Below are 16246 nucleotides of genomic sequence, written 5' to 3'. Positions count from 1 at the left end.
CAGTGGATTAACAAATGTTGTGACAATTGGGCCTATAAATTTACTCTACACGTGAGTTTAACTGTAAAAAGGGAGTCTCACAATATTGGATGGGAACAGGTGCAAGAAAACCAGACAGATAAACTGGATTAATCTAACCCAAAAGGCCACATTGATATAATCTAAGGACTGCTGAAATTATGCTTTTTAAAAACAGAAGATGTGGAACCAGAAATTAATTAACCAAAAGTGGTGTGTTGGAGATTAGGCCAAGTTGGTGGACAAAATAATGAGAAGATAGGCTACTCCCTTTTTGCATCCTTTTCTAGGACACATTTTCAAAAGAATAAAAAGAAGAACAAAGAGGAAGAACAGATGGAGGATACTGAGGCAAGCTTCAACATCACGGCTGCCACTTGCAACATTTCCTGGGATCCCCAGCCTTCATTATTCTGATCCTGAGAAATATCCTAACCAGACTGGGCCAGAGAGAGGGAGCCAGATGACATTGCCAACCCTATCAGCTCCAGCTGAATCCCAAACATCACCGGGAATTAAAGGACTTTAACAACTGCAGCAAGACCAGTAGCTCCAGCTCATCTCAACTAACTTCTTTTCCCAAAATGACAATTATTACCATCTTTAATATCATCTAAGAGACTGTCAAACAAAGGGGTTTTCTCTCTAAAACCTTCTCCAGCTAAAGGGAAAGGGAACCCAGGATGTTGATCAAATGAAAGCCTTATTTAGTACTTTATATTTCAAATGTTTTAACTGCTTTTCCTCCTTTTCTGTACCTTTTAATAAAAGGTTAAAAAGATTTTTAATGTTGCATTTGCCATGGTACTAAGCATGCTGTTTCTAGATACAAATTCCTGGACTTTGTTTAACACTGTTTAATGTTGGACAATGACTGGATTATAACAACACCTTTGGCTATATTTTCCATCTAAATTAATAGAACATACCTTAGTATTCTGGTAATTTCACAGCAAGAGAGGGAGAGTGGAGCTAGAAGTTTAAATGGAGTTACTACTGCACAAAATGAATAAAAATTAAAGTTATAATACAATAATACCTAGGTCTTACACAGTGCTCTTCAGCCATAGACCCTTTACAAAGGAGATAAGTATCATTATCCCCATTTTACAGAAGGGAACACTGAGACACAGAGTGGAAATGAATTACTAATGGTGACCGTCTTGATTGGTGGCGGAGCCACTTTATAAAACAAAAGTGACTGGGAGAAAATAAACTGCCAACTTGTTCTGTAATCAGAAGCACAATTTCTGGTAACCTGAGGTGAAGGCTTAGTCCTGAAGCCTCCAGCAACACCACTAGACTGACTGCCTCTGAATTCCACATGACAATATTACCCATTTGTTATCACTTAGTAAGGAAGCTATGCAGATGAATGGGTTTCAGTACTTCTTAATTAAAAACATGTTCAAAACCTACATAATTTGAACCTCCTACTTAAAATGTTAAGGCAAATATATGTCATCATGTATTTTTTTGCACTGAATTAAATTGGTAACAATTAAATAAGATATGAACATAACATACACATATGGCCAGGATTCTGTGAACTCCCACTGAAGTCAATGGAAATTAAGAGTACTCAACATCTTATGAGATGAGGCTCATAATGATAATTGCAAATAACCAAACATTTTTCATAAAAACAATAGCAAAGTATATTCCCGCTTTGGTTCCATAAAACAACCCTTCTGCAAAAATCAGAGAAAATCCAAATATAATACTGTACTTTATACTGTAGATAGGTGATAGTTTATGACTTGGTTCAAAAGAGTACTATGACGCTTAATATGGTGAAATAATATAAAGGAGTTCAACTGAGAAAAAAAATATTTCTGAAACCCAGGCTTTTATATTTCGAACATTCAAAAGTAAAATACTTTCTTGTTTCTGTATATTTTGAAACTATCTAAACATGATCTTTTTTTCAGTTTATAGCGTACTTAAAACTGTATCCATGACCAATCTATAGTTAAAATCACATATTATAATAAAAATTTGAGAGATCAGTTTGTTAACTTAAGGTAAAGCCACGCTACAATTGGAGATGTGATTGCAGCTTGTGTAGGCATACCCACATTACCTTTAATCTAACACGGCTAGAAATAGCATCGAAGATGCAGCAGCATGAACCCAGGCACAAGGTGTACAAACCTGCCCAGACCCTTGAGTACATATTCACATAAATAGCCTGTGCAGAGGTGCAGCTTGTGTATCTCTTCACAAGCTGCAATCTTATCTCTGCTTGAAGTGTAGACATGTCCTAGAAGCTGGCTGCATTATAGCCTGTGTGGAAGCTCAAGTACTGACAATGCCAAAGAGTCTGTGCTCTCCATCTCCAAATGTGGGTTGGGAAACATTTAAAACAAAGAAAGTATGATTTAGGGCTGTCAATCACACTTAATACACGATTAACTTAAAAAAATGAATCAAGATTAATTGAAGTTTTAATCGCACTGTAAAACAACAGAATACAAATTGAAATTTATTGAATAGTTTGGATGTTTTTCTACATTTTCATATACACCTCTACCTCGATATAATGTGACCCGATATAACATGAATTCGGATATAACGTGGTAAAGCAGTACTCCAGGGGGTGTGGGGGATGGGGAGGGCTGTGCATGCCAGTGGATCAAAGCAAGTTCAATATAATGCTGTTTCACCCATAACACGGTAAGATTTTTTGGCTCTCAAGGACAGCATTATATCGAGGTACAGGTGTACATTGTATTTTGCATTGTAACTGAAATCAAACTGTATATTTTTTATTACAAATATTTGCATTGTAAAAATGATAAACAAATAAAATAGTATTTTTAAGTTCACCTCATAAAAGTACTGTATTGCAATTTCATTGTTGTAAAAGTGCAACTTACACATGTAGATTTTTTTTGTTACATAACTGCACTCAAAAACAAAACAATGTAAAACTTCAGAGCCTAAAAGTCTACTCAGTCCTACTTCTTGTTCAGCCAATTGCTACAACAAACAAGTTTGCTTACATTTACAGGAGATAATGCTGCCCTCTTCTTATTTACAATGTCAGCTGAATGTGAGAACAGGCATTTGCATGGAACTTTTTGTAGACAGCATTGCAGGGTAGTTGTGTGGCAGATATGCTAAACATTCGTATGCCCCTTCATGCTTCGGCCACCATTCCAGAAGCTGTGCTTCCATGCTGATGATGGTCATTAAAAAAAATAATGCGTTAATTAAATTTGTGACTGAACTCCTTAGGGGAGAATTCTAAGTCCCTTGCTCTGTTTTACATGCATTCTGCCATATATTTCATGTTATAGCAGTCTCAGATGTCAAGTGAGGAATGAATCTTGTTATGTGCACCAATATGGAGGTGATTTGTGACACATCACCTCCATATCGATGAACATAACAAAATTCATGTGATGGGGGTGGGGCTGAGGGGTTTGGAGTGTGGGAAGGGATTCAGGGCTAGGGCAGAGGGCTGGAGTGCAGACTCTGGCTAGGGGTGTGGGCTCTGGGGTGGGACCGAGGATGAGGGGGTTCAGGGTTGCGGACTCTGGGGTGGGGCTGGATATGAGGGGTTTGGGGTGAAGGCTGCCCCAGGGCTACAGAGGAGAAAGAGGACTCCCCCCGGCTCTCTTTCCCTGCAGCAGCACCTGGGCTTGGGGGGAGAGGCACCTGTTCCCGCCACGGCAGCTCCAGCGCTGGTGCTGTGGGATAGGCAGCTCTCCCCTGTCCATGGCAAGTCCGGGCTGGGACTGGGTTGGGGCCGGGGGAGAGGGGTCCTCTTCTCTGGCCATGGCAGGTCTGGGGATGGGATGGATTAGGGCCGTGGGATAGGCGCCTCTCCCACTGCCGCAGCAGGTCCAGACAGGGGTTGGGTTGGGGGTGGGGTGCCTCTCCTGCGGATGCGGCAGGTCTGGGCTGGGCCGTGGGATAGGCGCCTCTCCCCTAGCTGCAGCAGATCCAGGCAGGAGCTGGGTTAGGGCCAGGGGAGGGGCACCTCTCCTTTGGCTGCAGCAGGTCTGGGGTGAGGTTGAGTTGGGGCTGTGGGATGGGCACCTCTCCCCCTGGGTGCTGCAGGTCCAGGTAGGGGCTAGGTCAGGGCTAGAGGAGGGGCACCTCTCTCCTGGGCACGGCAGGTCCAGGCCCAGGCTGGGACTGGGGGGAGGGATGCCTCTCTCCCCGGCCGTGGCAGGTGCGGGGCTGGGCTGGGGCCAGCAGGGAGAGTTGCCTCTTCCCCCTTCGGCAGATCCAGGGCTGGGAGTGAGGCATCTCTCTCTGCTGCAGCCCTGAGGGCCTGTGCAGTGCTTAATAGGCTGCTGCACCACTTGTTACCTGGCAGCTCTATGTTCTTGGGGAATCAAGGTGCAGTGTCCAGCTTGTCTGACTCATGACTTTCCCCTCCAAACATTCATATGCCCCTTTCATTTTTGAACCAAAACCGATCAGGAGAAAGATTTACAAAAAGCAGTGAAAAGGCAGTGGGAGACACACCTAAACCCCTGGGATAAGGGTGATAGGATTAAGGAAACTCCCCTAGCCCCATTTGCATCGAAGATGAGACAAGGAGACATCTCCATTAGCATACAGCATAGAGAACAGAGATTTCATGGTAAGAACCGCCCTGAACTCTGGGACCAGAAAAGCAGGGAAGTGCTGCCTGATGGGGGATCTCTGCTCCAGATATTAATGAACCCACGCCTGCACGCACCCAGCTCAGTAGTGAGCACACCAATTCTAGTAATAATTGGTATTCAAAATAGTGAAGCTCCCTAACTGCATTGTGAGCTCCCTCCAAGGAACACTGCCCATAGCCAGAAATGATCAGCTCCCATTGTCTAGCCTGAACAAAACAACTTTGGTATATTCTCTTATGCCATCAGTTTACACTAAACAAAGCTAGTGTTCTCCCTTGAGCCAGTGTTGTTTCTGTACAAAAAACCCTACCCATGCTCAAGTAATTGTTCTGACGCTTGGATCAAAATCTGCATCAGTTCCACTAGGACTTCATCTTCCCTTGACTAATCATACTGGGGGCTCTGCCTGTCTCCAGCACTCTAGACTCTCAGCTACCACCACTACCTGGGATCCCTGATCGATTCATGCTTCACGGAGTGGTGAGAACCCAGCTCTCTTTCTCAGTGTAGCTTTCTGACCTTGACTTGTGTGATCAGTTATCTGACTTTTATAATCAAATTTAAGTTAGATTTAATATTATAACTGATTTGTTTGTTTGGCTCCCCTATGGTTATTACCTGGCAATAAAAAACTTCCATGATTAAGCTGGTTGCTTCTCTATCTCTCCCTCCTCAGGGGTGTTTTTTTGGTTTTCTCATTCGCTCTGCAGCAATGCTCCTCGTACCTAAGCTAAAAGATCCCTGCAGAGCCCTCAAATACTGTGAGGTTTGCTCATGAAGTGGGTTACTACCAGAACAATTGTAATGTGAAAGTGGGTGTAGAGACATGCTGAACCTGAGACATATGAGGGTGACAGCTGTGAGGTGCTGTTCGACCCAGCCTGCTGAGTCCAATGACATATAAGAGGTCAGCTTGGGAGTGCTGATTTACCTGGTCCTCTCAGACGCACTCTGTTAGGCCTGGGCTACATGGGGCGGGGGAGAAGGGAATGGATCAAGCTAAGATACAGAACTTCAGCTATGAGAATAGCGTAGCTGAAGTCGACATATCTTAGATCGAATTAAAATTACTTACGTCAGGTCCTCACGGTGCTGGATCGATGGCCAGAGCTCCCCCGTCAACTTTGCTTTCGCCTCTCACACTGCTGGAGTTCAGCAGTCGATGGGAGAGTGATCGGGGATCGATTTATCACGTCTACACTACATGTGATAAATCGATCCCTGATAGATTGATCGCTACCTGCCGACCCGGCGGGTAGTGTAGACTTACTCTTAACGTGTGTGTGTTCATGTTCGTCTGATTCTGGGACTGGATGAACCCAACCCTTGGGGACCTAGGTCCTGCAGGATATCTCCATTAGGAGGGAACTTGCAGCAGGGAGAAATACAGCTCCGTATGAGAACACAAGTGACACAAGCAGTACATTGATAGAAGTACAGAACCCCTCTCCCACCCCAGAAGAGTAACCCTAATAAATGAGCATACTGCAAAGTAATGGGCAAAGCTGGTAACACGCTGCACGGCCACGCAGCTTAGCGGGAACTTAGATGATGATCCAGCACATGTTTTTCATTTTAAGAACACTTTTATTGCAGATTTCACAAAACGCAAAGAAGGTACCAATGTGAGATTTCTAAAGATAGCTAGAGCACTCGACCCAAGGTTTAAGAATCTGAAGTGCCTTCCAAAATCTGAGAGGGATGAGGCGTGGAGCATGCTTTCAGAAGTCTTAAAAGAGCAACACTCTGATGCGGAAACTACAGAACCTGAACCACCAAAAAAGAAAATCAATCTTCTGCTGGTGGCATCTGACTCAGATAATGAAAATGAACGTGCATTGGTCTGCACTGCTTTGGACTGTTATCGAGCAGAACCTGCCATCAGCATGGACGCATGTCCTTGGAATGGTGGTTGAAGCATGAAGGTACATATGAATCTTTAGCACATCTAGCATGTAAATATCTTGTATTCTGTGTAGTAATTGAAATCAATATATTTGAAAATGTGGAAAACATCCAAAATATTTAAATAAATGGTATTCTATTATTGTTTAACAGTGTGATTAATTGCAATTAATTTTTTAATTGCACAATTAATCGTGATTAATTTTTTAAATCGTTTGACAGCCCTAGTATGCAATGATAATTCATCATTTGCTTATCAATCTGATAACCTAGAATGGTGTGTAGGAAAAAGTAAATTCAGTACAATACAACAAAACCTACTTTAGGTCACAATGCCCTTCTGAATTTTTGACTGAGACTAGAGATTTATCATAAAAGCCATTGACTACAATATGAAGAATAATAATCAATGCAAAGTGAAGGATGAAGATGTCTAAGTAAGATTACAGTTAGTTCCCCAAATTGACTGGTAGTGATCAATTTTTTACTGGCTTTATTCAATTTAGATATTATCATGATCCAATTTCTGGAGAAAGCTTTGACAAGTGCATTTTTCTTTTTCTAAAGTTGATGGGGGTTGTTTTTTTTTTTTTGTATTTGAAAGGAATTTTAAATAATACACATTTATTTTTCTCCAGTTATCCTTAAGTATGACAGTGATCTTATAATGCACATACAATCTGACTTTACCTTACTGTTGAGTATTTCCATTTTTTACATCACTGCTATACAAGAGATATTTGGAAGAAAGACTTATTTGGAGCACTTGTTCTCAACAGATCAGATTTTATTCCCATTTGGAACACGATCTTATATAAAGATTGGGAAGATCTGCTCTTCGGTAAGGCCAATAATGTTATTTTCTGTCAAGAAAGTCCAAACTAGTAGCAACAAATAGGGTCCATGCCCTAAAAGAACTATGAAAAGAATTCTATGTGAACAACAATGGCTTGCAATGAGCAAAACTTGTAGGCTCTAAATCATTTAAACTGTTATAAACTTATCATTTTAAGAATTCTCCATCAAATCTTACCTCCCACACCCTGCCTTTTACTTGTTTAGTATTGTCTGTTCCATTTCCTAACCCTACCCTTGGGGAAAAAATTACCGGGGTTTGCTCTATTTTATTTTTATTTGTTGTCTCTCTTTTCCCCTTTTATACAGACTATCCTCAAACCACCTCTTTTCCTAACATCATTATCTAACATTATAATAGCCCCTTTTATCAGCACAATATAAAACTATCACTACAGCTCTTTCAGATGATGTCCCCCCCCACAAACTTCCACACACATGTGCTGTCCAGAGGATAGGGCTGGGACTCAGATAAAATTCCACTGATCAGTTATGGGGCATATCTTTTCATACTACTGCTGTTAAGGGCCTGAAAATGCTGTCAAGAGTCTACCCAATTACTTAACCCTCTTTTCCACATCACAAATACCTATTAGTTAATTTCCCAATTCCACAAAACAACTCATGTTGCCCATGACATCATTGTGGCTCCTGAGGTTATAACAGCTAATTACCCTCAACACTGCTGCTGCAGAATCTTTGCTTACTAGAAGATTAATAAAAATATATTTAGACAGAAGAGCTTGGTAACTAGCCACTCTCATCTGAAGAGTGGCAGTGGAATAATCCTTTTGGTCATGCAAGTCTAGTCTCTAAAATTCCTTATCCTTTGGAGAAGCTTTAGGATAGGATTGATGAGACTGCTTGTTAGTGAGTATGACCACCAAGGAATCTGGAACTGGGTAGGATAGCTGAGATCTTGATGAGGGACTTGATATTGTCTGTCCCCTCACTTGGCTGTAGGAGGTAAAGGCCAGGATCTCCCTGAGGGTTTTCACTGGTTCTAGTAAACCTTCGTTGATAGGAAGGGCAACCCTTCCCAGGGCAGGAGTCTGTAAAATATCAAAGAAGGTGTGCAGGTTTCCTTGCATAATTTCCACCTGTATTCCTAGGGAAGAAGCTACCCTCCTCATAGAGTCCTGAAAGAGCTTGAAGTCCTCTGAAAGTGGGGGAGGGAGAAAATGCTGATTCTGAAGTGACAGCTATATCTGAAGATGATGATGAAATATGAGATGGGGGAAGACATCTATGGGTTCCTCCATCAATTCTCTGTCCTCCAGAGGATCCAGTACAATGGGTGCAGAGATGGCAGCAGGATCCTGGAAAGATATTTACTACACTGGGGGAGGAGGAGAATTTCTCCTAGAGTGTGACTATGATGGAGGTCTAGAGTCTCTCAGAACAACCCAATACCAGTAAGGCCATGGAGGATACTACATAGTCTGAACCGTCCATGGTAGGGAACACCACACTGGGGCTTCCCTATAGGAAAACCAGTCCTGTTTTTTTAAGGTCCTGTAACCCTGGTACAAAACTATAAGGTGGTCTAAAAGATCCTGAAGGTGATACAGGTTCCTTTATTTCAGAGTCCAAAGAATAAATGTAGGTTTCTTCAGAATAGGGAGGAGTGGTGTCCATTGGGTTTCCGGGTGGTCTGGAAGATACACTTGACTCCAATCAAACTGAGGGTTGGGGTGGTCAGAACATCAATTATGTGATTGGTGCTGGAGGTGCTGACATAATGGATCAGAGAGATTGAGTTGTTTGTGAAGGAACCAATACACTGGAACAGGTATGTGTATTGGTGCCGACAGGACTGACGGAGCCAAGGCAGTCTGGATCAGGTAGAAAGTGGAAGGAGGACCTTGTAAGAGTGAAGACATTGGTTTTGACAGCCCCCAAGGAGCCTGAGTTAATTATACTGCCTCAGATGGAAATGGTGAGTATTTTGATTCGTGATGGCTCGAACAAGTACCAGAGAACTTACTAGAAGACTTTCTAGAAGAAATCCGAGACTTTGTGTGCTTGTCAGCATTGGAATGCCTGGAGAACTTCAAAGAGGTTGATAATGAAGAGTGACATTTCTCTCCATAATTATGCCTTGAATCAGAAGCAACTGGTGGAGCTCTCCTCATTGATTCCAAGTCCTCTGCCTTGGGTCGGGGCTTGATTCCAATGAGGGACAAATTGCCTCTTTCATAAGGTGAACTTTGACACAGAAATCCCTTTGTTTTTAGTTCTGGTAGGGAAGGAGTTACAAATATGGCATCTGTCCCTCACATGGCCCTCACCAAGACAAATCAAGTTGCTCTTGTGGCTATCTGTAACAGGATAACTGCCCTGTACGTGGCACACTGCTTAAAACCTGGCTATTTTTTTCATAATAAAATCCTCCAGGTAACTACTAAAAGTATAACTAATTAGCTTACTGACTACTACTAAATACACCTATAACTATATATACAAAAAATTCTAAAGATGCTGACTAACCGAAGCAAATGCTATGGGGCACTCCAACTCAGGGCACAGACGGTGAGAAGAAACTAAAAGGGAGGCAACAAATGCACTCCTTTTATGCCCACATCTGAGAGCATGAGGAAAGCAGGAGTGCATAAGCTGCCTAATGATACTGCTGGCAAAAGTCTCTGACTTGAGTGCATTGGGCACACATATGCCTACAATGGAATATATACGTGCACAATCACATGAAGGAAAATATCTCAATGTACACTTTCAAAATCCATTTGTCTGTGGTGACTGAAAGAGGTAGCAGAAAAGGGCTAAGCAATTCCCCAAAAGGTGGGAATGAGAGTCTGGGGTCAATTTCAACCTCTCAAAGGTCCTGTCAAAAGGGATGATTCTAGGAAGCAGACAGCTACGTGAAGTCAGATGGGGCTGCAGGTTATCTGCCACCTCAGGTAACAATGTCTCTTTCTGGGATGCCCAAAAGGCCATTGGTGGATGAAGAGTTAATTGTTGTGGTACATATGGCTGTTTCATGTGCTTCCTCTTAGGGGTCAGTGTGTAGATCCCAAGAGAAGGCAGGGTAGCTCATGAATCTTTCAAAGTGTGAAAGGTCTCCTCAGACTTTAAGCAGACCAGCTCTGCCCCTTCAAAAGGGAAGTCTTCCACTGGCACCAACATCTCATGGGGAAAGTCTGACCCCCTGAAACAACGAGTGTCTTATTATGACTGCTGTTGCCATCAATTTGGTGGTGGTGTCTGCTGCATTAGAACTGCCTGGAGTCTTGCTTTAGCCACCTTTAGAACAAAGACCCAGGCTCTTCTTTCAAGTCTGTCAGGAGCTCGTCCACAAAAGACTGGATTTTCTTGTAGCTCCTGAAAATCATTTTGGGCTGTCAAGGCCTGGTAATTGGTGACCCTGAGTTGTAGGCTTGCAGATGAATAAACTTTTCAACCCAATAAATCTAGTCTCTTTAAATCTCTGTACCATGATGCTTATGTATTCTGGCAGGATTTCTTATTGGCTGCCATGTGGCCCAATGTGGTGCTGCAGATGTGCCCTACCTTAATTTTCCCTGGATGGAGTGGAAATATGTTAATTTATACAGCCTGTGGAAGAAGGGGGAGAAGCTCACCCATGCTAACAAAACAGCATGTCCTCTTTGAGTAAGACTTCAGTAATTTAAATTAGCAGTTCATAAAATCCTCACCTCAGAACCCTGGTTGAGCTCCCAAACTTAAAGTTCACAAACAAAGCCTCTGGTTGAGCTGTTCTCTTTTAGCCTGAGGGAAAACAACTACCCATAGCAGCCTGCATCGCTTCAACTTTCTTCTCTCTTGCTCAGTTTCCTCTTCCTGTTTATATTGCCCAGCCCTAAAGTGAGACATGGTCTTCTTGGTTACCTCCCACGCTATCCCAGGCGTAGGTTCCAGACTGTTCCTTAAAGAGGTAGTACACTCCTTCAAACTACCATCACCGTGAATGAGAAGGGCACCAGACGGGTATAGAAGAATTCAGCCCTTTTAGGTGGAACTTGGTATTTTTGTCCACCTTATGGGATGTTGGGGTCATTATGGCTGGTGATCTCTTTTGCTGGATCCATAATCACTTCATTCACTGGTAAGGCAATCTTTCCCAGTGAGAAAGACTGGAGTATGTCCACTAAACCAAGGCACAACATGAGATTAAATTAGCTAGGGACATAAAGGGCAACAAGAAAACATTTTACAAATACATTAGGAGCAAGAGAAAGACCATGGACAGAGTAGGCCCATTATTCAATGAGAAGGGAAACACAGTAACAAAAAATGCAACAATGGCTGAAGTGGTAAATGCCTTATTTGTTTCAGTTTTCACCAGAAAGGTTAGCAGTGACTGAACAACTAACATACTGAACATCAGTGTAAATGTGGCAGAGTCTGAGGCTAAACTAGGGAAAAAACAAGTTAAGAATTACTTAGGCCAGGTCTACACTACAGATCTATATCAGTATAACTATATTGCTCGAGGGTGTGTGTGTTTGTGTGTGGGTCTACACTACGGGATTATTCCGATTTTACATAAACCGGTTTTGTAAAACAGATTATATAAAGTCAAGTGCACGCGACCACACTAAGCACATTAATTCGGTGGTGTGCATCCATGGTCCGAGGCTAGCGTCGATTTCTGGAGCGTTGCACTGTGGGTAGCTATTCCGTAGCTATCCCATAGTCCCCGCAGTCTCCTCCGCCCCTTGGAATTCTGGGTTGAGATCCCAGTGCCTGATGGGGCAAAAATCATTGTCGCAGGTGGTTCTGGGTAAATGTCGTCAGTCATTCCTTCCTCCGGGAAAGCAACGGCAGACAATCATTTAGCATCCTTTTTGGTTATCAGTTGTTCTGTACCATCTGCTGTGCTATTGTAAATTGGCAATGAGATGATGGTTATCTGTTGTTCTGTACCGTCTGCTGTTGTCATGGGTGCCCCTGGCTTAGGTCGGCCGGGGGCACAAAGACAAAAATGGGAATGATTCCCTGAGTCAATCTCTCCTTTAGGGTATCTAAAAATAGAGTCTTCCTGCCTAATATATGGGGCAAGTGTACTAGAGAACCAGTTTATCAGAGAACCAGAGAGCACAGCCGCTCTGTGTCAGATCCTGCAGAAATGATGAGCTGCATGCTATTCTAGGGGGTGTCCCTGCCACAACCTCACCCATTGCTTCCCTCCTCCCCAAACCTTCCTGGGCTACTGTGGCAGTGTCCCCCCCATTTGTGTGATGAAGTAATAAAGAATGCAGGAATAAGAAACACTGACTTCTTAGTGAGATAAAATGAGGAGGAGGCAGCCTCCAGCTGCTATGATAGTCCAGGCAAGACATTAAGCAGTGTGCGGGAGAGGAGCCCAGCATCCCGCTGCTATGATAGTCCAGGCAGTACAGAATCTTTTCTTTACACATGAAAGGAAGGGGGCTGATGGAGCTCAGCCCCCATTTGCTATGATGAGGACAGTTACCAGCCATTCTGTACCATCTACTGGGAATGACTGGGAATCATTCCTATTTTTACCCAGGCGCCTCCGGCCAGCTTCACCTGAGGCCAGCCAAGAGCACTCACAGGCTCATGACAAGGACGGCTATCAGTCCTTCTGCACTGTAGTGTCTGCCACTGGGGAGGGGTGGAGAGAAGATGCTACTGTTTACTGCTGCAGCACCGTGTCTACCAGCAGCATGCAGTATACATAGGGTGACATATAAAAAAGTCAAGAAACGATTTTTTCCCTTTTTCTATCATGGAGGGGGAGGGGGGCGTAAATTGATGAGATAGACCCTGAACCACCCTGGACAATGTGTTTGACCCTACAGGCATTGGGAGCTCAGCCAAGAATGCAAATAATTTTCGGAGACTGGGGGGACTGTGGGATAGCTGGAATCCTCGGTACCCCCTCCCTCCCTCCATGAGCGTCCATTTGATTCTTTGGCTTTCCGTTACACATGTCACGCAGCACTGTACTGTGGACTCTGTATCATAGCCTCAAGATATTTTTCAAATGCTTTGGCTTTTCGTCTTCTGTAATGGAGCTCTGATAGAACAGATTTCTCTCCCCATACAGCGATCAGATCCAGTATTTCCCGTATGGTCCATGCTGGAGCTCTCTCTGGATTTGGGACTGCATCACCAGCCGTGCTGATCAGAGCTCCACGCTGGGCAAACAGGAAATGAAATTCAAAAGTTCACAGGGCTTTTCCTGTCTACCTGGCCACTGCATCCGAGTTCAGATTGCTGTCCAGAGCGGTCACAGTGGAGCACTGTGGGATACCGCCCAGAGGCCAATACCATCGATTTGCGGCCACACTAACCCTAATCCGACATGGTAATACCAATTTTAGTGCTACTCCTCTCGTTGGGGAGGAGTACAGAAACCGATTTAAAGAGCCCTTTATATAAAGGGCTTCGTTGTGTGGACAGGTACAGCGTTAAATCAGTTTAACTCTGCTAAAATCGGTTTAAACACGTAGTGTAGACCAGACCTGTGAAAAATCAACATCTCTGAGCAACATAGTTATACAGACTTAACTGTCCCAGGTAGATTGTGCTATGTCAATGGGAGAGCTTCTCCTGTTGACTTAGTTACTGCCTCTCAGGGAAGCTGATTAAGTAGTAATGTCTTCACTAAAGTAATACAGTGGTGCAGCTGCACCAGTGCAGCTGCTCCACTATAGTTGTACTTGAAGACAAGCCCTTGGACAAGTTAGATACCTTCAAATTGGCAGGGCCTGACAAAATACATCCTAAAATACTCAGAGAACTGGCTGAAAAGATTTCTGAGCCATTAGTGATTATCTTTGAGAACTCATGGAGAATGGGAGAGATTTAGTTGGAGTTGGTACTGCTTTGAGCAGGGGGTTGAACTAGACGACCTCCTGAGGTTTCTTCCAACTCTAATCTTCTATGATTCTATCCCAGAGGACTGGAAAAGGGCAAATATAGTACCTATCAATCTATAAAATGGAGAAAGGACAACCCAGGGAATACAGACCCATCAACTTAACTTCAGTACCCAGAAACATAATGAAGTAACTAATCAAATTGTAAGGACCTACAGTATAATAAGGTGATAAGTAACAATCAACATGGATTTGTCAAGAACAAATTATGTCAAACCAACCTAATCTTCTTCTTTGACAGGGTAACAAGCCTTCTGGATAGGGGAGAAGCAGTAGATGTGATATATCTAAAATTTAGTAAGGTTTTTTAATACTATTTCACTGTGATAAAATGGGGATCTTCCCTTATGTTGTACGTGAGTCTTACTGTTGAGCCTATGTGAGTTTCACTGTTTTGCATGAATACTGTGTATGTCTCCGTTTCCCTATGTGATGCACCAATACCTCAGTGGTGGGAATAGCGGTGTGTGACTTTGGCTGAGACCTTTGGGGCAGGTGAGGCTGCTCCATTTGCCTGCACCTGTGCTATGACTGGTGCCCTTCGTAACCTGAGACCCAGAAGGGGGATGCAACCAGGTGACGACCAGGTGACTCTTTGCCCGGGAAGTGAAACAAAGACAAGGAGGAGGAGCAACAGGGATATCTGAGGTCGAGTTGCTGGAAGCTGGCAGTCTGCTTGGAGGGACTGGAAGAGGGGGAGTCCTGGGCTTCTGGCCCAGCACTCTCCAAGATAGACTTGGCTGAAAGTCACTGATTTCCATGCTAACATGCTCTGTTCTATGCTGTGTTCCTGTCTACTAATAAACTCTTCTGTTCTAAATGCTGGCTGAGAATCACTGCTGACTGCAGAGCTGGGGTGCAGAGCCCTCTGGCTTCCCCAGGAGCCCTGCCCAGGCGGACTTGCTATGGGAAGCGCATCGAGTGCAAGGGGATGCTAAATGATTCGAGGTCCCTTTGAGTCCTACATTTCTATGATTCTAAAACTAAAGAGCAACTGCACTGATTATTACACTAATAAAATCTAAAATATTTCCTATGAGATTCCTTTATTAGGTTGAGAGGAAAGGTATCCTGAAAGTGAATCCTGAGGAAGCTTATAGGCTTGATACGAAGGGTCACCATATAGGAATAATTTTTATTAATTTATTGTTTAAGGAACCTGCTGAGACTTCTTAGATCAGGGATGTGCAAACTTTTTGGCGCGAGGGCCACATCTCGATATAGAAATTGTATGGCGAGCCATGAATGCTCACAAAACTGGGGTTGGGGTGTGGGAGGGGGTGAGGGTTCTGGTTGGGGGTGCGGGTTCTGAGGTGGGGCCAGAAATGAGTTCAGGGTGCTGGAGGGTGCTCTGGGCTGGGGGGTAGAGTGTGGGGTAGGGGGTGAGGGCTCCGGCTGGATGTGCAGACTCTGGGGTGTAGGAGGGTGCTCTTGGCTGGGACCCAGGGGTCAGAGGGTGGGAGGGGGATCAGGGCTGGGGTAGGGGGTTGGGGGAATAGTGGGGTGAGGGCTCTGGCTGGGGGTGCAGGCTTTGATGGTGGGGCTGGTGATGAGGGATTTGGGATGCAAGGAGGTTTGGAGGGTGGGAGGGAGATCAGGGTTGGGGCAGGGGGTTGGGGGTTGGGGAGGTGGCTCAGGGGTGCAGGCTTGGGGCAGTGCTTACCTCAAGCAGCTCCTGGAAGCAGCAGCATGACCTCTCTCTGGCTCCTACGTGGAGGCACGGCCAGGTGGTTCTGCTGTGAGCTGCCCCATCCTCAGGCACCGCCCCTGCAGCTTCCATTGGCTGTCAGTCCCAGCCAATGGGAGCTGTGGGGGTGGCACTGAGGGTGGGGGCAGCGTGCAGACTGGAGCCCTCTGGCTGCCTCTAAGCATAGGAGCCAGAGAGGGAAGATGCCGCTGCTTCCAGGAGCCATGCAGAGCAGCCCCTGACACTGCTGTCTGGCTGGAGCACCAGAG

The 16246-nt window shown here is 44.3% G+C and overlaps 1 protein-coding gene across 1 annotated transcript in view; it reads right to left on the bottom strand.

Annotated features, from left to right (window-relative positions):
• LOC127051018 (sodium/hydrogen exchanger 10-like) overlaps positions 1-16246 on the bottom strand; it is a 336647-nt gene that overhangs the window by 107190 nt on the left and 213211 nt on the right. The window lies entirely within an intron of this gene.

Source organism: Gopherus flavomarginatus, chromosome 5 (genome assembly GCF_025201925.1).
Source record: "Gopherus flavomarginatus isolate rGopFla2 chromosome 5, rGopFla2.mat.asm, whole genome shotgun sequence".
Taxonomy (NCBI): Eukaryota; Metazoa; Chordata; order Testudines; family Testudinidae; genus Gopherus; species Gopherus flavomarginatus.
This window is presented reverse-complemented; position numbering and strand designations above follow the sequence as displayed.